Source organism: Leuciscus leuciscus (genome assembly GCF_965113295.1).
Source record: "Leuciscus leuciscus genome assembly, chromosome: 2".
NCBI lineage: Eukaryota > Metazoa > Chordata > Actinopteri > Cypriniformes > Leuciscidae > Leuciscus > Leuciscus leuciscus.
The window spans coordinates 13,249,566-13,274,242 of NC_138726.1; the positions used below are offsets into that span (position 1 = coordinate 13,249,566).

Here is a 24,677-nt window from a genome sequence, read left to right on the forward strand (position 1 = left end):
CTTCATCAATGTGTTGAATATAGAAATATGCAAGCAAAAGCATTGCTTGTCTCCAAAACACTGCTTGCATACAGAGAGCTGGACTACTCACATTCAACCCTGCCAGACCATGCTGGTAAACCAGTTTCACCAGCTCCTTTTTGCTTGCTATACCATCTTAAACCAGCACTATACCAACACTAACCAGCATAAACCAGCCTGGACCAGCATGGAATCCATGCTGGTTTATGCTGGATTTTTCAGCAGGGTTTCTTTATTACAACTTTACCATACAAGTTGTACTAAAGAAACAAAACGTAACGTTGTGTAAAAAATAACACAGAAACCACAATTTTCAAAGACTAACCTTAAAGTGTTTTTTGGAGGAGGTAAAAAAAAATCATAAACAACAGCTGGCCATGGATACGTATAAAGCACTGAGGAGGTGGGGGGACTTTGCTAGTGTCACAAAACAGAAGGCTCCACCCTGTTAAAGAGAGGCAATTAAGACAGCTGGTGGTGCAAATGCTGTTCCTCCTCTGACTGCAGATGAAGAGAAAGCTTTGGCCATTCTCTTGTCTCAAGGCAAAGTATTAAACTAAACTAAAGCATGACAAAAGGCTATATTACAATTAAAAACCTGTTAAGAATCCAATTACAATATGAGAAACAATCCAGTTAAACTGTGCTTTATTACTGCCACATAAAAATGATGAATCACTCATGTATAGCTAGTTCATTTCGATTCCTGATTATTAGACAGCAAAGTGTTTCCATTCATCACTCAGTTGCATCCGTAGCAGGTTTACTAATGACTTACCTATAAAAAACACTATCTGTGTGTTTCAAAGTGCTCAGCAATGGCAGCTTTACACAGACACCTACAGCTTGAGCACAGAAGGAGACCCAGAAGTCAGGTTGTGTACATCAATGACTGCTTCACTCTCCCAGGGTTTCCCAAAAGGGGGTTTGCGGATGCCTGGTGGTTCGCAGGGTGATGAAAGCTAATAATCATTTAAATCTTAATAATGTAAAATATAAAATTTTGTCTGCATTTTAGTTTTTAGAATTATCAAATATTATTATGTTAATGTGTTTTTAAATTATTACAACACAAACTTAAAAAATCAGGGGATTATTTAAAAAAAAAAAAATCGGTAACACTTTACAATAAGGTTCATTAGTTAACTACATTAGTTAACATTAACTAATAATGAACTGCACTTATACAGCATTTGTTCATCTTTGTTAATGTTAATTTCAACATTTACTAATACTTTATTAAAATCTTGTTAACATTAGTTAATGCACTGTGAACTAACATGAACAAACAATGAACAGCTTTATTTGTATTAACTAACATTAACAAAGACAAAACAGTAATAAATGTATTGCTCATTGTTAGTCCATGTTAGTTAATACATTAACTAATGTTTAATAAAGGAACCTTATTGTAAAGTGTTACCAAAAAATCAATGTCAAAGGAGTCGGCTAACAAAAAGTTTTGGAATCCCTGCTCTATTCAATTGTATTCAATTCATTGTGACAAAATCCAAATAGATCATACAAATGCTACAGAACACGAAACCACAACTGCAGAGGGCCACATGCAACGAGAACCTCAACAACAGAAGTGTTTTACAAATCTTAGTTTTACAATCCTTTCAGGTCATGCTTTCCCTGGGAATTGAACCAATGGCATTGCTTTTGCCATGATCTATAGGCCTACTGCTTGGGCTACAGGGAAGCTACAGAACTGAGCTGAGTTGTGCTGCATTATTATTCTGTGAGGTTTTTATATGGAGGTGTTTGGTAATGGTCTGGAGCTCAGCAAGTCTTCAGTCAGCGAGGCTGGGAGAGCAGTATCACCTTTCCTGTTATGGCTTATGAATCTTGAGCTTTCCCCAAAATGCCTCCAAGAAATCCACTTGGCCGAACAAAACTTCATTACACTGCCAACATTCCTAGGGTGATTGGGAACATCAATGGCACCCTGATTCCGGTAGCGAGTCCTGGGGTGAATTAGCCTTTGTCATTTGAAGGAAGGACAATCCAGCCAGGACTCTGTAAATTGTTTGCTTTGAGTCTAGTACGGTCTGACTTGAGTCAAATAATGACACTATTTCCTTCTGTAGAGCTGCTTTGTAGCTTAACTGAATATGTTTCAAAATTGATGTTCACTGCAACATCGAAAGTGGTATTGAAGCTGAGCTGAATAATGTAATAATGACAACTGTATTCTGTCGAGCTGCTTCCCAGCTAACAAAAGAACTAAGACTGTTTTGCTAAGATTCCCATTAAGCTATGAAAACATTATTTCTAAATGTTCTCTGAATGTTCAAAACAGCCAGTAAAAAAAAAAAAAATATATATATATATATATATATTAAAATGTTTTTCTTGGTTATATGAACATTAAGAGAATGTCTAGGTTATGTATGTAACCTCCGTTCCCTGAAGGAGGGAACAGAGACGTTACGTTGGAGTGACTGACGTAATGGGATCTCACCTTAGAGCCCAATCACCTTTGAGTGTAAACTAAACGAGCCAATGCACAGTGATGTGCAAGATTTGCATCTCGTGCTCCGCCCCACAGTGCGGGTATAAATGGATGCACTGCACTTTAAGGTATTCGCAGAGGAGCCGAGCTGGTGACCCGGCCACTCAGCGGTGATACAGCAGTTACATACGTAACCTAGACTTTCCCTTTCAGTCAGTCACGTTCGACAATACGTCGGAATGACTGACGTGATGGGATCCCTATGCCAAAATGCCACTATTGCTGCCCCTTCCAGCACCCCGCGTAAGCCACCGACTTCCCCCGCACCTCCTGGGGCGGAAGATGGGACAGGGCTTATGCAGAAAAGGTAAATTACTGTTGTTCCACTTGACCCGTACAGTAAGACTATTTGGATAACACTGGGACAGCGTGCCTTTTCCAAGCGGAAAGGGACGCTACGGAGGCCACATCCTGCCCGCAGGGTGGTAACGTGGAGAATACACATATGAATTGGCCATTAGGGCAGTGCTACATATGGAAGGTCTCTGAGGTAGCTCCGGCCAAATTAGGCGGGAGTCAGCACGGGTAGAGACGGCAACGCAGCCAAGTCTTCATCCCCGGAGGACTCTAGCTCACCATCCGATGCAGCAATCAACATCCGATCCTTCGGTGGAGCCTGGAATGAAACGCTTGGTCCCTCATGAGAAGGACCAGCAATCTCACCCGGTGTGCTAGAGGAGTGGGGTGCCCACGGAGATTGGCTCGGCAGGTAAGCCCCACTGTAACCCTTTAATCGAAAATTTAAAAAACTTCCAACTAAAATATTTCAGGAGAAAACGTTTCATGAACAATGTTTAGATATTGTTTTTTGAGAACAAGATAACTTTGAACACACATTCTATTAATGTTACTGGAAGAACTTTTGTTCATAACTTTGAGAGATGAACGTTAGCAAAAGATCTGACAATGTTCCTTGTTAGCTGAGTTTACAGCTGAAATTGAAAATTGAACACTGATTTTCCAGGTTATTTCTGTGGCGCTGCTTTGAAACAATAAGTATTGTATAAAGTGCTATGTAAATAAATGTGACTTGACTTGAGATTGTCACATGGCTAATGGTGAGTTTGGTTCATGTTCTGTGGTTTCCTGCATTTCTTTGCTAATGATTTTTAAAATGTTTTTATAATTAAAAAACATATTTGTTTTCCCCCCTATCATTTCCCCTGAGCCATTTGTAACACTGGCAGCTTCTGTAAGCTACTGTAAGAGAAAGTCTTTTGGCATTCTGCAGATATTAACATTATTACTAAATTACGTAGATACACTGGACATTGCCTGCACTGTCTATACAGATCCATCAGATCTCATCTCTTCCAAAAGGACAATTAAAGACTGAATACCAAAGAGTATTTGACTTCTGACTTCTTAGTAGCACATAAATTGGAGCAGAAGTCTCCAGCAAGTTTGCTCTAATGGGCCGAATGCCTAAAGGCCATGATTACTCTTCAGTACACTTGCCAAGTTAATGCTCTGAATCAAAGACGAAATAAGTTGACCCTTGCATGTCTGCTAAGGTAATGAACTGACTCCTTTAAACATTTCAAAAATATTTTAGAATAGAAGCTAAAATCAGAAATACTTACAATGTAATCAAATTGCTTTTGAGCAATAAATAGTGCACTCAAAAAATTCATATTTAGTACGGTCAATGGTATAGTTTTGTATCAATACGTCAAATGTGTTGCAGTGATAAAGGGTGCTTCTCTCTCTCACTCTTTCTCTCTCTCTTTATCTCACAAGGGTGGTCTTTTATTATTATTATTAATGATTAACAATGAATCGGAGCCAAATTTGGTGAAAATCCAAGGAACAGTCTAGGAGGAGTTTGAAAAAATATGGTTTTCCAAAAAGTTACAAAGGCAGATGGACTTTAAAACCATTCTTTAAAGGGCTCATGAAACATTTAAAGGGCTCATGACATGAAGAATCACTCAAGTTTAGCAAATAAACAATATATAATAAATACTTTTTGAGCAAAAAACTACTCTTGACATTACAAGTGAACAGCAAGGAAATATATGTCATGATCCCTTCAATAGAAAACCATGTGTCTGATTATAGAGGGCAAGCATATATGCAAATAATCTATGGTACAACTCAAACCTTGGCAAATAGAGTGATTAGTGTACCCTTGGTAGAGTATCTGACAAAAAGCCTGGGCTGCATTTCCTAAAAGCACTGTGAGCTAAGTTGACCGTAGAGAACATTGGTGGCAATGGTCTTCACGATCAACTTGGGCTGACAATGCTTTTGGGAAACACTACTAATGCTGCCTTCCCAGAATTATCGTAAATACAAGTTTCCTAGTTGAAAATTGGACATGAACACCCTCTCAAGTCATATTTATTACTGGGAAACTTAGTTGGGCGTGCCATAAATTTTAAACATGCAGAGTGTAGAACGATTGCTGCTGTGACTGCTATTCTTTATACATTTTTTCCACAACAGCTATCGCCTCGTCTTGTCATTAAAGTAATGCATATTTAAAAATTTGATATATATTTTTTTTAGATATATGCAAAACTATACAGTAGAATGTATGGTTGACAGATATTAATATTTGAGTCAGGATCCATAGGCAACCTTATCTTGTATACATTTAGCCTTTTTTGTGAATGTTCTTTCCAACAACAAAGCACTTGAATGTGACAAACTCGCAATTGCGACTTCAGAAGTGGGAAGTAGTAATTTTCCGATAACATGTGAACGCAGTATGTATCATATACAGGCCATTTGTGCTAGAGAACTTAACACTCTGGTTCTGCTCGCATGGGGTTAAAAAAAAATAATTAAATTAAATGAATGGTCTATAATTTAGTTTGATAATGTTTTTTATTTAATATTTTTAGGGGATTTTATGGTGCTAAATTATATATAAGGAATAGTTAATAGTGAATGCTTGAAATCTTGAATGCTTTGGAGCACAGACTTAAGTTTTGTTATTTTTTAAATACACTTGGCAGACTGAAGAAAAAAAAGTTTAAGAAAGAGGAACAAAATGTTATAGAAGTTTAAGTTTATTATTTTGAAAAATGCATAAAAATACTATTACAAATTTGATATGAAATTTATATTTTCCTAAAGATGTACTCTAAAACTGAGAAAATCAAAGCAAGTTGTGTTCCAAATTTGAGGTTAATACCTCAAAAAATTTGCTTTCAGTAAGCTAATTATGTTTGACCGCAGTACCAAACGTTTAACGCAGAAACTCACTTCTCATTCCAAAGCGGCCCATTTCCAATTCCGTTTCCAATTGGGACCATTTAACCTGTTCGAATCATGTCCACACTCTAAAAAATGCTGGGTTGTCTTAATCCAATTTTGGGTCAAATATGGACAAACCCAAACGTTGTGTTAAAAATGTAATTTAAAAATGTAACCCAACGGCTGGGTTTGTCCATTTGACCCAAAGTTTGGGTTGAAACAACCCAGCATATTTGTGTGGGTGTGTGTTGTGTTCACATACATTTTTTTTTTTTTTTTTAAACTGAACAACACCAGAGGGTTAAACATTGATGGTATTAAAACATTGATGGTATTAAAGTGTGTGTCATCATAGGCAGATTGAACAATTACTATCGCTAAAGCATGCTAGAAAAATAAAAAAAGTACTGAAACTAAACTAATTTTGCATATCCAGTTACTGGGTCATAATGTCTCATGCACACTTTTTTACCGTTTCAGATCTTTAAAAAATTCCCTGCAGTTTTTAGCCTTTGAAACACTCCCACTGTGTGATCCCTTTTCTCACTCGCATCACTTAAGTCGATTCATTCACTTAATTTATGTATTCAGGATCTTTTTTTCACTCACCTCACATGCTGGTTCACCATCTGCATTCATATCAGGTCCTGCATCTCGGCTCAGTTTCTGACACTTTGGCCTTTCTTTATTTTCCATATTTTCGACTGTTATTTCTTTTGTGTATTCACCTTGCAGTCAGTAATCTGAATAGTGCTTATCCATGTTTATGTGGAGAATCGTTTATGTCCTTAACCTTTGCATTCAAAACACAAGAGAGGCATAAATCATGAATGAGCTTTCATATGGTTAACAACAATGGGGCTTTTGCATTTTTCCCATCCCAAAACATTACATTACAACAAAAACCCATTACAGTACTGTGACGTGGTCACGGAGAAAGAGAGAGGAGGTGAGGATCTAATTGCAGCTTTCATTTCAAAATAAGAATAAAATGCAGGAAGACTAGAAGAAAAATAGCCTAATCCAAAGGGAAAAACCAAAACAGCTTAAAGGTGCAAATACAACATCTGACAAAGACTGAACTGACACACAGGGCTAGAAACAAGGCACTAAATTAGACACAGGTGAACAAAAATGAGTAACCAAGGGAATAGATAAGAACGTACTTAGAAACCAAGGTAACCAATGTAAACAGGAAATAAACCAAAAGGAAATTGGGCAAGCAAACTCAGAGTATAAGAATATCAAAATAAGAGTCTTTAGAGGGCAATATATTTGAGACAAAAAGTTATTAAATTAATAGTTGTTCAACCAGTTTCAAAGAAGGGAAAAATAATTTATTCCTAAATATTCCAATGTCAGCTATAGAAAGATTTTTTTTAAATAGTGATAGCTCAGTCAGGCCAGCAAAATAAATAAATATTTATTTAATTAACTGAATAAATCAACAAAAGATATGTATTTGAACAATATTCATTATACTTCTTCATAATATAATGGGCAACAATTTCAATACATCAAAACAAAAATTTTCACCACTATAAAAGCACATCTTTGATTCACATTTGTGAATGTGGACACATGGCATGCTAAGCTCTTACAACCGTGCGAGGCGAAGCATGTCTGTCTGCATAAACAACTGTGTACACCAATCACTCAGCATACAACACACTCTATTAAAACATTCCCAGCATGCACCAGAGAAAGATGACTCTCTATCATGTCAGTTTAGTGCTGAGAGCTGAGACACAACACTGATAGCTTTGGGAAACTGAAGTTTGAAGTGTGAAACCTTATCTGGTGCTATTATTTTGGACATCACGTCAAACTGTGGCCTCGCAAAAGACAGGCATGGCTAACAGAGAGAGAAAGTCCTCTTTTTACCTTTTATATGCAGATTTATGTTCATGGTAAATCTCATCAACTTGCACCCATTAACTTAATAGTATCAAGTGATAATAAGTTATTTTGAAGATCTTTCAGAGTTGAAGAACACAGGCATTTTTTTAATTTAATGTTTAATTTTAATTAAATATTATTAATATGATTTTTTTTTATGTCTTCAAAGTGACCATAAACTGTCAAATACATTTTTCTTTGGTTTTAATGAGAAACAGCCACAGTGGATGTGAAATGAATGAACACACACACACACACACACACACACACACACACACACACACACACACACACACACACACACACACACACACACCCTCCACACACATGCCTTGATGCCATGATGACCACAATCACATATTCATCAAAACAACCAGCAAGAACACATAAAAAACATCCACAAACACATAAAGATATACTCAAATTCAACCATCAAAAAGTACGGAAGCCCTGAACCGCAACGTAAAAAAAAAAAAATTATGAAAAAAAAAAAAAAAATGTAAAAAAAAAAAAAAATGTACAAAATGTAAAAAAAAAAAAAAAAATGCTATCATTTCGAGATTAAAGTCGAAATGTTTCGAGATTAAAGTCGAAATGTTTCGAGATTAAAGTCGAAATGTTTCGAGATTAAAGTCGAAATGTTTCGAGATTAAAGTCGAAATGTTTCGAGATTAAAGTCGAAATGTTTCGAGATTAAAGTCGAAATGTTTCGAGATTAAAGTCGAAATCTTTCGAGATTAAAGTTGAAATGTTTCGAGATTAAAGTCGAAATCTTTCGAGAATAAAGTCTTCCGTAGAAGTTGTGTGTGTGCTTGCCGTTATTTCACATTGCCGCACAGGCATTCATGCGTGTGCGTGTGTGTAAATACATGCGCTTGTGAAGTCGAACTGCCGTCTATAATAGACACCGTACGTTCTGGATACATTTTAAGTGCATCATTCTGTATCCAATCATTTGGCCGGATCCCGTGATTTCCTCAAATATAATAACCACTGGTGGTTGAGGAAAGATTCCCTGAAATGATTGTAAAGCGCTTTTAAGTGTAGGCCTACAGTAGACATATGAAAGCGCTATATAAATGCCTCATTCATGCATTCATTCATTCATTCATAAAGCTGGATATCTTGATCCAGTCTGACAGTATATTTTATAAAGTCCTATAGCCTAATGTCATGTTGTAGAATATCCCTTTGTTGAAAGCCCAGATAAAAGTAAAAAGCTATTATTTTTGTATAGATCCAGTTCACACACACACACACACACACACACACACGCACACGCACACGCATGAATGCCTGTGCGGCAATGTGAAATAACGGCAAGCACACACACAACTTCTACGGAAGACTTTATTCTCGAAAGATTTCGACTTTAATCTCGAAACATTTCGACTTTAATCTCGAAACATTTCGACTTTAATCTCGAAACATTTCGACTTTAATCTCGAAACATTTCGACTTTAATCTCGAAACATTTCGACTTTAATCTCGAAACATTTCGACTTTAATCTCGAAATGATAGCATTTTAAAAACAATGTATTATGCATGCCAGACAAGTAGTTGGCGATGTCACTTTGTAAAGAAAGACTATGGGCCCTATTTTAACGATCTGAAACGCAAGTGTCAAAGCGCAAAGCGCAAGTAACTTTGTGGGCGGGTCTCGGCGCTGTTGCTATTTTCCCGGCGGGATAAATGACTCTTGCGCCAGGCGCAAATCTAAAATGGGTTGGTCTGAAGTAGCTTCATTATTCATAGGTGTGGTTTGGGCGTAACGTGAAATAAACCAATCAGAGCGTCATCTCACATTCCCTTTAAGAGCAGATGCGCTTTTTCCATAGCGGATTGCTATTGTAACGGCGGATTTGCCAGGCGCGCGCCAGCAGCGGTTCACAGCCAAGGAGAGCAACACTCTCGTCACGGCCGTAAAAGAGAGAAGTTACATTGAAATGGAGAAACCCACCCAAATTAACTTCGGTTAATTTGGGTAAATGTGTAAGCTAGATGTATGCTTTTATAATAAATTGTTTATCTATCTATCTATCTATCTATCTATCTATCTATCTATCTATCTATCTATCTATCTATCTATCTATCTATCTATCTATCTATCTATCTATCGTAATAATGTATGATTTGCAAAAATGAAAACTGCTGCTTCTGTGTAGATGAGAGAATCAAAGTGCGCGTTGTGCACACGCTACATTGATTATGGCCAAGCATGCGCCCTTAAAATAGCCTATGAATAACATGCGCAACGCGCCACTGACTTTAAACTATTTTTTCCTGGTTAGTGGCGCAATTGTTTTCTAAACCTGCAAAATAGCAAGAAGGAACGTTTGCGCCGGAACACGCCTCCTCTTTGCGCTGAACCGCCCCCGGGAGCGCAAGTGTATTTCTTAGTTAACCGACGTGCTTCTGTGGAGGGAAAAGTCCGCTTTGCGCGGGTTCAAAATAGGAATGATACATGCGTCGGTGTACAAAGTCACTTGCGCTGGGTGCAAGATAGGGCCCAATGTGTCGTGTGCCATATAGACCAAACATGTCTATACATCTATGCATGTGCATGGCGTCACCGTTTTCACAGATTCGCATTTTTGTCGGTTTTTTTTTTTTTTTACACCAAGAGGATAGCGGGATCGTTTTCAAAAACTTGCACTTTGAAACCAGTTTTGAGATGAAAAAAATAGATTGCAAAACTGATTCTTTTTTTTAAGGCATCATTTCTACATTGAGGAAGACCAAATATCAAGCAGGTAAAAACTATTTTGCTCAGTGGAAAAAAATTCAGACCTGAAGCTGTTAAATTGTTCACACAGCTCAGAGCTCAAGTGTTTTCAGTTGCTTTGATACAAAATGCATTCACATTCAGCAAATGCATGAAGCATTTTCTCACTCACCCATTTTTTTTGCTTTCTTGCACGTTTCGAGACGCTTTAAAAAAAGGTGGAATGTCCAGCGGGTCTTCAAAACAGATGAACTTGAATTTTATCACGTTGGTTGTTGTATGTATCGCGGCAGTTCAGAAGTGAAATGTCAGGTAAGTGGAAAGGTTAATGCTGTATCGCGTTTATAAACCCTACATTCAGCCAAGGATAGAACAAAAAGCAATTGTGTTAGGTGAGATAAAAAGGCATTTGTATTTGTATTGTATTTTTCGCTGAAATAGGCCTATAGTTATCATTCTTGGTGTGAACTGGCATACTAGATGAGCTAGCATAGCCTACATATGAAAAGCCAAACATATGGAGCTGGTTATGTGATGTAAACGTCAAAACGAATTGAGTAAAAAGAAAGGAATGCTGCAACAGTATGATTTCTGGAGACCTCACAATTATGTTGAGACATGTTAAACGGTTAAAATCTAACTTTTAACACCTCTGAGGTCTACACACTTGATCTTCAATTTGATTTATTTTGAAATATTAAACGGTAATTAGCGAACATATTTGAGCAAGCGTAAAGCTGGCTTGATACTGAATCTCACTTTCAAAATAGCTTACAGTAAAGCATGGACAAGGCCAAGCAGAATACCGGCTTCTTCAAAAACAAAGAAAGAAAGAAAGAAAGAAAGAAAGAAAGAAAGACAGAAAGAAAGAAAGAGGAAATAGCCAATTAATGCTCTCATTTCTTGCTTTATCGAAAACACCATCTTTTGTTTATGACCATAATAAATGGATGTGTTCTCATACTGTGAAAGAAAAACAGGTTGTAAAAAACAGGTTGCACATTTCCCCTCTGTGTCTCAACAAAACATTGAATGTACGTAGCCTACCCTGCAGGTAATCTCAGATCTCAGCTGGCTCTTTTATGAATGCGAGCCGTAATAATGAGGATTAAAGATTGAGGCATGTTTGCTGGTGTTAAAGCTCATTTGAGAGTCAGCGGGCCAGTAAGATGATGCACTCTTTAAAATACTGTAAGCCAGGGCCGTAGCTAGAGGATTCGGTGCCCCCTGAAAAAATATTGATATGGGCATCCACCACCCTCCACCAATATCATATACTGTACAACAGATGAGCATGGAGGCCCACATTTAACAGAAGACATGGTGTTGATGTAAAACCTTTATTTTAAAAGTTAAATGTTTATATCAAAATTACAACTGACAAAAAAGCAAGAAATTGTTAAAAATAATAAAAACCAATTTTTAAAAAAGTATTTTAATATATAATTTTTTTCCCCCATCAGTCTGTCATAATTCATAAATAAAAAAGTAAACATTTAGAAATGGACAAGAATGCAGTCAAATTATTTTATTTTTTTTAACAAAGATAACTGGTAATATATTATTAAATAAAGCTAAATAGCTAACAGATTTATTCATCCAAGTGCAGTGTGTTGTATTCGTGTTCTCTTACTGTAATAAATACATCATCAGCCGGCAGGTCAGCTGCATAATGCAATGCGTCGTGACTCGTGTCAATTTTTTAACTCTATTTACAAAAGTGTGTAAAGATAGGGATTGTGGTGCGCACCGATAATGAAAAGTGACAGTACCCGGCAGGCTGTAGACGGCAGTTGTCTTATTCCCAACGAAATAACATTAACAATACAACCTACCTGTCTGTTTTGGACGTCCTGATCGACTGGGATACACCAACTCAGGTGGCCTCCCTCTCCTTCTTTTCATGGCGTTTCTGGTACCCTGATTTAATTTTTCAGTCTGTCAGTCTCCTGCTCTTCATCGTTAACTTCAGGCACTGCCGCCTCTGTGACTCTGATTGGTAACCAAATTGCATGTTTTTGAGGTTTTCATTTAAATCTCAGGCATACAACTAATATAAATATTAGAATTATTCATACAACAGGGGGCTATATAGTAGGCCTACTGCTGGATTTTGTGCTATAATTGTCACCACCTTTCACCCCAATAGCGACGGCCCTGCTGTAAGCTAATAACACGTTCTGTTGTGTGAAAAGCTTTTCAGTGCAACTGAGAGAGAAGTATTGTATTTCATTTGTATACTGCTAGGGGGAGCTCTAGACTTTTCATTGGAGTCTATCCACCTTGCTTCTCGGCACAGGGTTGCCAGATTGTCGTAGTGAATGTAATCGTCATTTGACTCTTGGGAGAGAAACGTACAAGTGCGTGTGTTGAACAGAAAATGGACATAATGATGGTTATATTTTTAACATAAACAAGGGTTTAATTAGATCATTTAGCTAAAAAAAGCTGATAATGCTGATTAAAAAAAAAAAAAAAAATTCTTGAGTAGGCTAAATGGTCTTCAAGCCTACCATTAGGCTATCTTATTTCCAATTAAACTCTAAAATATCTAAAAACATAAAGCGATGCTAAAGGATGAAACTGCAAAGGAATCCAACATAACTCCTGTGTGAAACACATTAATAACTCATTTTAGTTTTTAGAGAACTTTTCTTATTCTAAGATTCTTGTTGATCCCACAAGGACCAATTCCAAACTCAGAATTCAGACACATTATTGAACCGCCAGACACTAAACTAAAATTTACTTCGTTTCATACCTGATATATCTGATTATTTTCGCACTTTGAATTAACTATTGAAGAGAGATTAAGTTTGTCCGATGTAATCAGAAAGATTAACTTTGTACGCTGTATGTATTATTTCGCGGAAATATCTGGCAACCCTCTTTCAACCCGCATTTCTCTTGGTGTGTGCGCTTGAGATCGGACTGTCACCGCGCTCAGATCGGCATATTATTTCTGAGCTGCACCTGGACTTCACCAGCACACTGCTTTAACATACAGCTGGAGAACTTTGGATGTATTTACCGCTGCCCGACATTTGATTTCTTTTGGAGAAGGGCGATATGGGGACACGGTGTGCCGAGGTGGCACTCAGACTGATGATGGGGATCCAAACAAGGAGCCTTTTTATTCCTTTTCAGAAGCTCCTGTAAAACAATTGGATATCAGGACATTGATGATCCTGAGAGCGTCAGTTTGGAGTTAACCTTACAGGATAGAAAGAAATCAAGGGTCTCTGCGTTGGAGAAACAGAGTATCACCATTTATTTCTGCGCGCAAGGACGATTTTCATCGCATAAAAGAGACTGATTGTGTCCGGAGACGCGTGTGCGGACTGTGCGCCCGGTGCGCAAAAAGACCCTCCATCACCAAGAAGCTTCTCGGAGACGCGGGTAAGTTATTCAGCCTGGTATCAGTGTGCCTAGGAAATATATCCTTTATCACCTATTGAATTTCACGAAGATACTGCTATTCTGTTGTTTTATATAAAATTGTGTTGTTTGGATGGTCGTTTTCGGGTGAATGTTTGCACGCGTACCGTGCGCCCGCTGGTTATTAAGATGATACACCTCTGTGTGTGTTTCCAAGTCCCTGATCCTTTCCCAATTCCTATCATCATTCTTATAAAAAAATAGGCTACTCATATAGGCGAGTACTATCTATAACACTATCTTTGATTAGCTCATGGTTTGTAGGCTACTCAAAATGTTGGTTACCCAACATATCAGTTTATGTTTTTAATTCCCTATTAAACATCATATCAGATTGAGGAGACCTTTGGAGTGTTTTAAGTACTTTTACCGCAATGCTTCATGTGCATTTGGCCCCGTTGCTCTCACCTTTCATATCCTCCTGCGCTTACGTTGCATCGGTGATGATTACTATGTTTATAAATTCAGCACGTAATAAAGATTTAAAATAACTTCTTTTATAACTTATTGGATTAAGATAATTGTAATACAGACGCTTTCTCTGAAGCGCTCAGCTGCGCAAAGGCGAACCATGCAAATTGACGCAGTCTGGAGAAAATGTCGTTTAAAACTGATTATGTTCCTCTCGGGTTCATTGCGCTATATTAGTTTCATTAGATTTTCTGTTGTTGGAAGGAAACTGCATAAATGTCCATACTTCAAGTATAATGGAGCTGGCCTTTTCCAGGAGCCTCTGAAGGGACATTAGGAGCTCTCTGTTAGTCTCACCTGAATGCTTGCTTTCCTTGGAGAGCTACTGCTTGACATTCTACTGGAAGACGAGGGAGATTGAATGGGCGAATGTGTTCTGCATTGATGCCTGAAGCATTCATGTAGTAACTTTGCTCTCAGTGAAGAGTTCTTGCTCTTCACAGAGAACCGGAGTGAACAAACCTTCAAACTGTGTCCGATTTGGAAACCGGACCTCAGATGGTTAATAAAGCAGTATAGGTTATCAGATACTGGCTCATTGCTTTACCACAGAAACAGAGTTGCCAGGCAGGGAAGATGACATGCTCTCGGTTTGAATTCTAAAGTAATAAAAAGTAATCATATTTATCTTTATTAATTATTATTATTATTATTATTTTGTTGTTGTTGTAAATTATAAAGGCACGTTCACATAAAGGACGATAGGGCATAACTATGAGAAATATAACGTTTTCATTTATAATTATACGAGAATAGAATAGAGAATAGAAGTCCACATGATAACGATAACGACATAGGAACAATATCGGTGAAATCACTTTCAGAACGATTTTTCCAGCTGATGAAGGAAAAAAATGACAGCCAATCAGAATCCACCCTACTAGCGCTCGAGCATTTAAAGTGGCAGACAATACAAATAAAGCGTTATCATATGTTGGTGTGGATGCAAATATAGTTAGTTAAAGAACGATAACTATTAACTTTCTAATTGTAGGAGAATAGGAAAGTCTACACCGCAGTTTTAATGATAATAACGGCACAGAGTAAAGGCCTGTTCACACCAAGAACGATAACTATAACGATAGCGATAAAGATATAGTCCTAAAATCGTTCAGAGTCCTAAAATATCAGAGTTCACACCAGTGCTATAACGATAACGGCACAGAGAAACAAATCACTTTCAGAACTATTTTATCCAGCTGATGAATGATAAAAACACTGACAGCCAATCAGAATCCATCCTGCTGTAACAAGCTCAAGCATTTAAAGCAGCAGACAAACACGCACTTAGTTATCTTTTTAGTTCTCATGTAGCTAAACATGGTTGTGTGCACTAACAGAGCTGTCTCTCTGTCTGGCATCCTGAATGTTGCGGAGACATGTAATGCTTTGGGTCTCAATGCTTGTCAACCTGAGCTTTGCTTACAGCGTAACCTGTCCTCATGGATTTTTCGCTTTGTCGTTTCTTAGTGCATGCATGTGTGTGAGTGTGTCTGCTTTGAGCAGCCTTTGACCTCATCTCTACGGCGAATAGATGTCTGCTCTAGTATCTGCTGTTTACGGCCTTCACACTGACCACATTAGTCATTTTAATACAAGCCAGCAGTACTTTACTAAACTGAAAACATGTTTTCTCATTAAGTCAGAGAATTGGAACACGGGTGGTCAACACACTGACTGGATTCACCCGATACGGGCCGAGGGCTTTTGGAAACGCACTCCTGAGTGGCTTCCTGTGTGCATGCTCTTCACATGGTCTAAATAAGATTAGTTCAGCCACCCCGTTCATGTCTCCCTCACCTCGCTGATGAACCCCCGTGCGAAACCTTCCACTTCATTTTTCTTGCATTCCTGGCAGCTCCTCAGAGGGTTGATTGATTACAGAGGATCCTTTGACCCCAACTGGTCTCAAATTAAATCAACGAAACACATTAATCAATAACTATTGGGTCACGGGGTTGAATTGCAATGTGTGATCTGCCATTAGTGTGACCTATGGCTGAGCGATATATCAAATATTCATGATGCATTCACGAGGATGATTTTGCTGACGATGTAGAATTAAATTACATTATGAATAGCACAATTCATGTATCACGTTTGATGGCGTTTATTAAAACGATAAACATTAGTAGCAAAATTGCATTAGATTTTATATGCTATCAATGAAATAGACTATCACTATGACGATTAATCGAATATTAATCTACATTTTTTTTTTTTAAAGTGAAAAATAACAGCATGAATAGCATTGCAAATGCACTAAAATACTTAAATACTATAAAAAAAGAGTATTAGACTTTTTTTAAATAAAGACTTAAAGGTAACATTTACAATAAGGTCCCACTTAACTTTAATTAAAAGTGAGCAATACATTTGTTACAGTATTTGTTCATCTTTGTTAATGTTATAAAAATACAGCAGCTAATGGTTAGTTCATGTTAGCTCAGGACCATTAAATTAAGATAAACTGTTGTTTTTAATAATGTATTAGTAAATGTTGAAATAATCATTTACTAGGATTAATAAATGCTTTAGAAGTATGCTTTGTTTTCAAGTTAACTAATGTAATTAAAGGGATAGTTCACCCAAAAATGAAAATTCTGTCATAATTTACTCACCCTCAAGTTCCTAACCTGTATGCATATTTTTCTTCTGCTGAACACAAAATAAGACATTTTGAAGGGCCCCATTGACTTCCATAGTATATTTTCCATACTATGGTAGTCAATGGGGCCCATGAACTGTTTGGTTACTCATATTCTTCAAAATATCTTATTTTGTGTTCAGCAGAAGGAAGTGAGTTAATGATGACAAATTTTTTGAATGAACCATCCCTTTTAACTAAGGTTAACTAATGAAATCTTATTGTAAAGTGTTACTGAACACATGATTGCAACAGTGCATCCAAATGAGCCTAACATGCACCACAAGTGTGAGAGAGATTGCATAAATACTGTGTGTGTTTGCACTTACTGTAAGATATGATTGCATGTATGTATGTATGTATGTATATATATAGAAAAAAAGATCAATCTAGTGATTGTAACTAAAAAATTCATAGTGAATGTGATGTAGAAACATTATGAACTGTTCACATCCTCAATGTTATCAGCTGTAATCACTTTCAAATGAGGCTTTTCTCTTTTCAGTTGACTGTGAGATGCGTTTGACCTGATTCTGATTCACAGTCTCCACAGTTTTTAATCGCAATGCTGCTTAATTTGAAAAATTAATGAGAGGAAAACGGCAGATAAAAATGCTTTGCAATGTCATACTTCATTTCAGCCCATGTAAGAATAATAACCAATCAATTTTTACCACTTCATGAGCACATTTTACCAAAACTGAATTAAAAACCTGGAATATTCTTGTCAAAATGGTAGTTCCAAAAAATCAAGATATATTAAATATTATCAAAAGGCAATACCATCCAGCTCTAGTTTGGATGTGTCATCCTTTGACAAAAAACAGTCAGATTGAGAGATCCCAGACATGATGCAGTCTTCATTTTTGTGTCGTTGTGGTTATGTGTACATATGTGCTGGTGCAGGTGCAGGTTGAGATGTTGAAAGCGGTTTATTATAGTGATCCAATAGCTCTGTTAGATTGTCACCTTAGATGCAATGGGAGTTGAGGGTTTCCTTTGTAAGAGCTATCTGCTATTTACTCCTCTGAAGAGCAGGTGAGATATTGCTTTTCTCATTTTGTCTTGCTGTCAGCTGAACTGGTGCCCTGAAAATGCTTGCTGCATCTCACTTTTTCTCTCTCTATGTGTTGTGATTTTTCTGCCAGATTTCTCTGAGCATCTGAAATGAATTTGTGCATCTCCATCAGGCCCCTTAGGGGCTTCGTCTTCCCATTGGCCACCGTGTGCTTTGTGCCCTAATGAAGGCAATTTATAACAGGGTGGTTAATTCACAGCCTGGGTGACACAGAGGCCTGCTATTCGTTAAAGTAATGTTGACTGTTTCCATTTGAAGCAATTTTATTTGCCGCTGCTTCTATTTCAGGCTGCCTTTTTTTTTCGCTCATTTTTTTCTGATATTTTCAGCTGGAGATACGTGCCTCTATCTAGATTTTTGCAAAGCTCTAAAAACGTATGTTGCTTCAGTGAAAAATATTTGGAGAGTTTTTACTAGACCAAAACATTTTCAGAAAACGTAACCAGTTTAAGTTACAGTGAAGTGATTGAATTGAGTTGGTTGGACAGACATAACTATTTTAACATAGATTCTTCCTCAGTCAGTTGTGTTGTCACAACACAAGGATGGTGCATAGATTAAAAACAAACCTTTAATGTTAATGAAAACTAAGTTGATTGTTTGGAACCACTGTCCATAATTCAATTGAGTTAGTTTAAAGTAACATTTTTTTAAGTGTATGCATGCAATTTACTGCAGTTTTGCAGCGTTATTATACAACTTTTATTCATTTTCACACAATTTATGATTACATGGGCAGATTACTGTAGTAAACTTGCTCTGTAGCTCACCTGGTACAGCATTGCAAACACGAGTCATGATAAAACATCTCAAAACTCATAGAAGCAAGCTAAAATGGTACCCACAGGCACGTTTTTCACTGTTTAAAAAATCTGCATTTGCAATGGAGAAAAAATTATATTGCTTAAAGCACCTTGTGGATGATTGAAAAGTGCACAGAGCAACATATTTCAGGATTTGCAGAAATCTAGGCAGAGTCACCTATTTCAAATCAGTCTTGGTTGGATGGATTGCCTCTACTCCTGCCAATCTTAATCAAGTTTAACCGAAACTGGCTTGCATTAGCCCAAGATTGACTAAATTTATTAGATGGATTTGATTTTCACAACTATGAGTTTGACATTATCGACTATAAAAAAAAAGTCAGGCTATCTCTGCAACACTCTGACCAGTTAAAGTGAAACTAAGTAGGTGTCATTGTTCCCATTGTACTTTGTGCCTAACAGGGGCTCTTTATAACTGTTGAACTGTTGCCTGCAGGAAGTACATTATTTTATTTTCCCTTCATGAAGACTTGCTCTTGATATACCAAACCAACAGGCTGAAGGGTGGGAATCCCACTCATTATTCCTCACGACAGATACAGTTAAATGAGAAAGTCTTTATCTCTTTTAAATAATGGCTCTGCATAGCGGTGATGTGAACTGCAGAGCAATTCGCTTCACAGGGCCGCTTTTTTGTGTGTTTCTTGCGGCCAGGAATTATTTGTGAGGGTGTTTGGGCAGGTTTAGGAGTGATAAGATGTAGTTTGCATTCAGATCAAGGTCACTGCGCTAGCTGAGACTCCCTTTTCCACTGACTGGTAAAGCAACTTATCTCTGAGATTTATATATGGCCTATGTTTCTCTAGGCTATGGATTTCTAAGAGAACTTAGTGTGTGAAGTTTTGGCTATTATACTGTTTCCTTCATTTTGGCCAAGACTAACTTGAAGAGTTGAGAATGTCAAGTTATTGCCTTTATAAGAGAATATTATTGTTAAACAAATGTAGCCTTGCAATTTTAAATGACCAAAGTCCATATTTCTTATACACGCATTTTAGTATGACAGCCAATAGGAAGCAAATGCTGAAATGCTGACACAAGATAATGGATGACAGAAATGATTTTGTCCAGATCGATTATTTTAAAAAACAAATGTATGTGCAACTCATACATACACTGACAAGATGTGCTCTCTCTCTATTGTAATTCTATTATAATAAAAAAATTCCTAAGGATAAAAACACAAGGACAAGGATAAAAAATCTTAATAAAAAATGTCTTTAAGCGTCTTCACTCTTATTTGACGCTCTGTATTTGGTTTGTTGTTAAGATATTTGCTATTCACTGCATTGCATTGTTTCACTTCATACCATTGGAACCACAATTTGTTGGATTTACGAATGACAAGTGTGAAATTTTGCTTAACCCAGGGTTAAAAAGCTTGAAGTTACAGGAATTATGTAGTGTGGTAAAGACTGTAGCTAGTAGGTGTATGTGCTTGATTAACTTAGTGTATTTCATGTGTCCAGTGTGAGGTATTTGGACATTGTCAGTTGCTCTGTGTTTAGCATAGCCATTTGTTAGCAGGGACAGCCGCTAAATGTCTCCACATACATTCTGTTTAATTAACTAAATCAATCTCTTGCCCAAGCCAGAAATACAATTACTTCACTGGGCGTTGCCAAAACACCTGCCCTCTGTGTGTGTGTGTGTGTGTGTGTGTGTGTGTGTATCATTATCCCTTCCAACTCTCCATTTGACTATTGAAATTGCACTTGTTCCCAAAATTGTGTTGCAGGAAATGAGAACAGGTCATCAAACAGTGTGTGTTCATGGTTTTGGTGGTGAACATTGAACTTCTGCGTCCCTGAGTGTAAAGTCTACCAGAATATCGTCATTGTCGGACAGAAACCTTGTATCTCCAAGAACGTTACATTTCAGGAAAATACTTTTCATTGTCAAAGTCGATATTGTGGCTTTATATATGGTCATACATTTACATTTAATCATTTAGCTTAGCAGATTATTTTATCCAAAGTGACTTACAAATGAGGAGAACAATAGATGCAATCAAACCAACAATAGGGGAACAATATGGAAGGGCTGTGACTAGTCCCAGTTAGTCTAGCACAGTGCACGTAGCAAGGTGTTTTTTGTATAGATATTTAATAGTAAGTGTTAGTATTAATGGGTAAAGTGTTGACGAAAAAGATGCGTCTTCAGCCATTTCTTGATAATGGCTAAACACTCAGCAGCTCAGGTTGAGTTAGGAAGGTCATGAGGTTTATGTGGTTTTACCGACAGTGGAGTTATGATGTTTAGTTACAAGCTCTTTTTAATACTTTCATTGGTTAAATATTTGCAAAACCCACAGACAGATGTAATAGGTGACCAATAGCAATGATTTATGAAACAACAACAACAACAACAACAAACAAAAACATGAGGTTTCCCCCAACAGCGACAATATACAATATACTGGTTTAGCTCCACATCTTATTTTATATAAAACAATAGAAGTCTACACTACTGATTTTTTTATTTGATCATTCGATCATTTATTTGATCAAAAATACAGAAAAACAGAAACATTTTGAAAAAAATATAAGAATTTAAAATGTCTGTTTTCTATTGTAATACAAGTTAAAATATAATTTATTCCTGTGATGTTAAAGCAAAATTTTCAGCATCATTACTCCAGTCTTCAGTGTCACATGATCCTTCAGAAATCATTCTAATATGCTGATCTGATGCTCAAGAAACATTTCGTACTATTATCAATATAGAAAACAATTCTGCTGCTTATATTTTTGTTTTTACAGTAATTTGTATAATAATACTGCCTTGGTGAGCATAAAAGACAACTTCCAAAAACATTAACAAATATTAATTATTCCAAACTTTTAACTGGTAGTGTGTGTCCTCACTTAAGTTAAGTAAATATGTGTGTTTGGCACAGCTGTTCTAGCTCTTCACTGAGGATGAGTCGTTATGTCCATTCACGCTTAAACTAGTGCTGACAGAAACCACCTGGCTGTTCCAGAACAACAATTCATCTCTGTCTCTGTCTCTCTCTCTATCTCTCTCTCTCTCCTTGTTTCTCTATCCGCAGTGTCATATTTGAGCCCTGTGGGGTTTGTGCGTCGGAATTGTCTGTTAGGTGACATTGGTAAGTCCGTAGGGGCCAGTGTATGTGTGAGAGGGTAAAGCCACTGCAGTGCTGCTCCATTAGATCTGTGTCCTGCTTCATTCACAGCCAGAGAAGAGAGAAACACAGATGTAGGGAAACAGAGATGTAGCAGAAGAATATGTATCTTTTCTGACGTGTCTTATTGGCTAGACTGAGAAGCTGACAACAAGATTTTAGTGTCTTGAAAGACAGATTTGTAGAAAATAACAAGGACTTAATTTTATGAAAATTGTGTGTGTGTGTGTGTATTATTGGCTGACCAAGGTGTGCAATTATTTTCCCATAAACTCTGGGTGCGTCTCAATCAGCTCCCTAGTTCAGTAGTCAGGGCTCTGATCGGACTGTCTCAATCACAACATCCTCCCAGGGCACTGAAACGTTCGCTCCCTAAAATGTCCTACAATGCAAAATGAAAACCAGGGAGCATCGATGCTCACTATGTTCCCTTACTGGAACTTCTAAAGATCGAAACATAAATCACGCAAGCCAACTCACCACACATAATAACACACGGTAGATGTTTTGAAAAAACAAACATTTATTTAATTATATTTCAGTATAAAAATACATCGATAGACAGGTAGTGAACATAATCTAGCTAACATTTATCATTTATTTACGGCTGAATTGCTGCAGGTATATGTAACAATCAAAGTATTTATCATAATGTACTTTAAATAATATTTAAAAAATAATGTCAGAAAGATATCAGGTGTTGTTTAGAAATACCAGAAGTGATGTTGTATAATGAGGACTATGTTGCCAGAAATACTGTCATCAGTGTGTAGTGAGCCAGGTTCATTACTAGTGCCCGAATTTGTGTACACTATATAGTGATTCACGACCCAGGGAGCTAGGGAGTGGATTGAGTGCACCATCTGCTTTGAGTCGTGGCCGCATTACCACCTCGGGGTGCATTATTTTTCTAATAATTCAATGCCCCGTCATCAATTATTCCTTACATATAAAACCATTTTAGCCCTCTTGTGTTCCAAGTACAGCCTCTATAATTGTTTTCGTTCGGCCCATTTGTCCCTACAATGAAACTAATGTAAGTGGGTAAAGTTTATGCATTAAAATGATGCGTTTTGAGCACAATGAATTCAGTTAATGCCTTTTTTTATGGGGTTCATTGGATAGATGGAGCTTATTAGAAACAATGGGGGTCAATAGAGTAGTTCACTGTAAGCCCACTTGACAAAAACATTATATATCGACTATAATTATAAACAGAGCATGATTTTTGTGTGCAAGAAGCTTCTCAATGTATTTTGTAATGTAACATGTAATGTAGTTATCAACAGTTTATATTGAAAATAACTTTCTTTCCTCGTTTCTAATACCAGTAAACACATATGAATGGTTATTTTGAAGAGGTGACATGGTGTGAAGCTTGTGCACTTATAACTTTAGACTAACTGATAAATTATAGCACATGTATAGCATATAGCATAAATGATAGCATATGTAGATTATATGCAAATCTGAAAACTTTTGTGTGAAGTCACTTTTAGGACGAAATCGAAAAGCAATGTTTTAAGCCATGTGTTTTAAGAAAGCAACTGGGTCAGTTTTTATGTAATATTGACACATTTGCTTTTCAGAAAGGTTGGAGGAACCACTTACATTTCCTTTAAAATAAAAATGGTATTTTATGATTTGAATGGATCCATTCTGCTCTAAACTCTTGTGTAAATTAGGGTCGAGTTAAGATCTGTGCGTCATCATGGAGTCAAGGGTGAGTGTTTTCAGGGTTACATTATTCTGCAGTCACACTGTCACATGAGATCAGGAAGAAGATTTCAGATGCCTTTTATTCGGGATTTAAGTGAAGCGTTTGAGACATCAACTGTTTCTCTCAGCACGCTACGCTGAACTCTGAATAAAACCCAGAGAAAGAAGGAGTGACAGTTTGAGCCTTTAAGAGCTTCAGACAAAACGAGAGAACTTAAAGAAAAGAGGAAAGCTGCAAAAACTTGTTTGAGTCACACCCTTGTCATTCGTTTCTTTCTGTTTTCATCAGAATGTAGGGATAGGCTGTGTAATCAGGGGTGTGTCCAGATGTGGTGTGGGGGGCTTCTAGACACACCCCTGATATGTGATTGGACACCTGAAGTGCCAAAAATCCCAACAATCTTCAAAGTCAAAGGTGGGAACATCTATTCAGAGGAGGGAACTTAAATAAAACAAGATATAATGTCTATGCCTGGTTTCACAGATGAGGCTTAAGCATGTTGTTTCAACTGAAAGCAACTTGTACTGACTTATCTTAAAATATGTCAGTGCCGTTGTTTTGTCAAAAGATGCACACCAGCAGTTTTTTTTTTCTAAGGCACAAATATAAAAGCTACTTAAATGTCCTAATTCAGTTAAGGCCTAATCCTTGCTTAAAGTCCCCATGAAATCAAAATTTAAGTTTTGGGGATTTTAGTATGAATATGTTAGCTATACTGTTATCTATAAGCTAGTGTGCTCCAAAACAATGAAACAATTCGCTTTTAGAATATATAAGCATTCAAAACGTAGTCTCTGATGACATCACGCTGCACTTCAGCTTCTCATCAGATTTTCTGTCCAATCAAAAGCTCTCTAGAATCTGAAGCGTCCCGCCCCTACATTATGAATAGATGCTGAAGCTGCTGGTGAAATCGGTGCACTTGTTCACACATTTACTATTTTCTACATGGTGAATGGCACATAATGCTCTATATAAGGGATAGG

General features: G+C 37.1%; 1 protein-coding gene across 11 annotated transcripts in view; it reads left to right on the top strand.

Moving 5' to 3' along the window:
• Nucleotides 1–13,257: 13,257 nt before the first annotated feature.
• Nucleotides 13,258–24,677, top strand: part of LOC309484925 (adhesion G protein-coupled receptor L3) — a 326,392-nt gene continuing 314,972 nt past the window's right edge. For all 11 annotated transcript variants that reach the window (XM_082151409.1, XM_082151416.1, XM_082151415.1 and 8 more), the window contains exon 1: nt 13,258–13,767. The gene's annotated coding sequence lies outside the window, so the exon portion shown is untranslated. The remainder of the gene's footprint in view (nt 13,768–24,677) is intronic.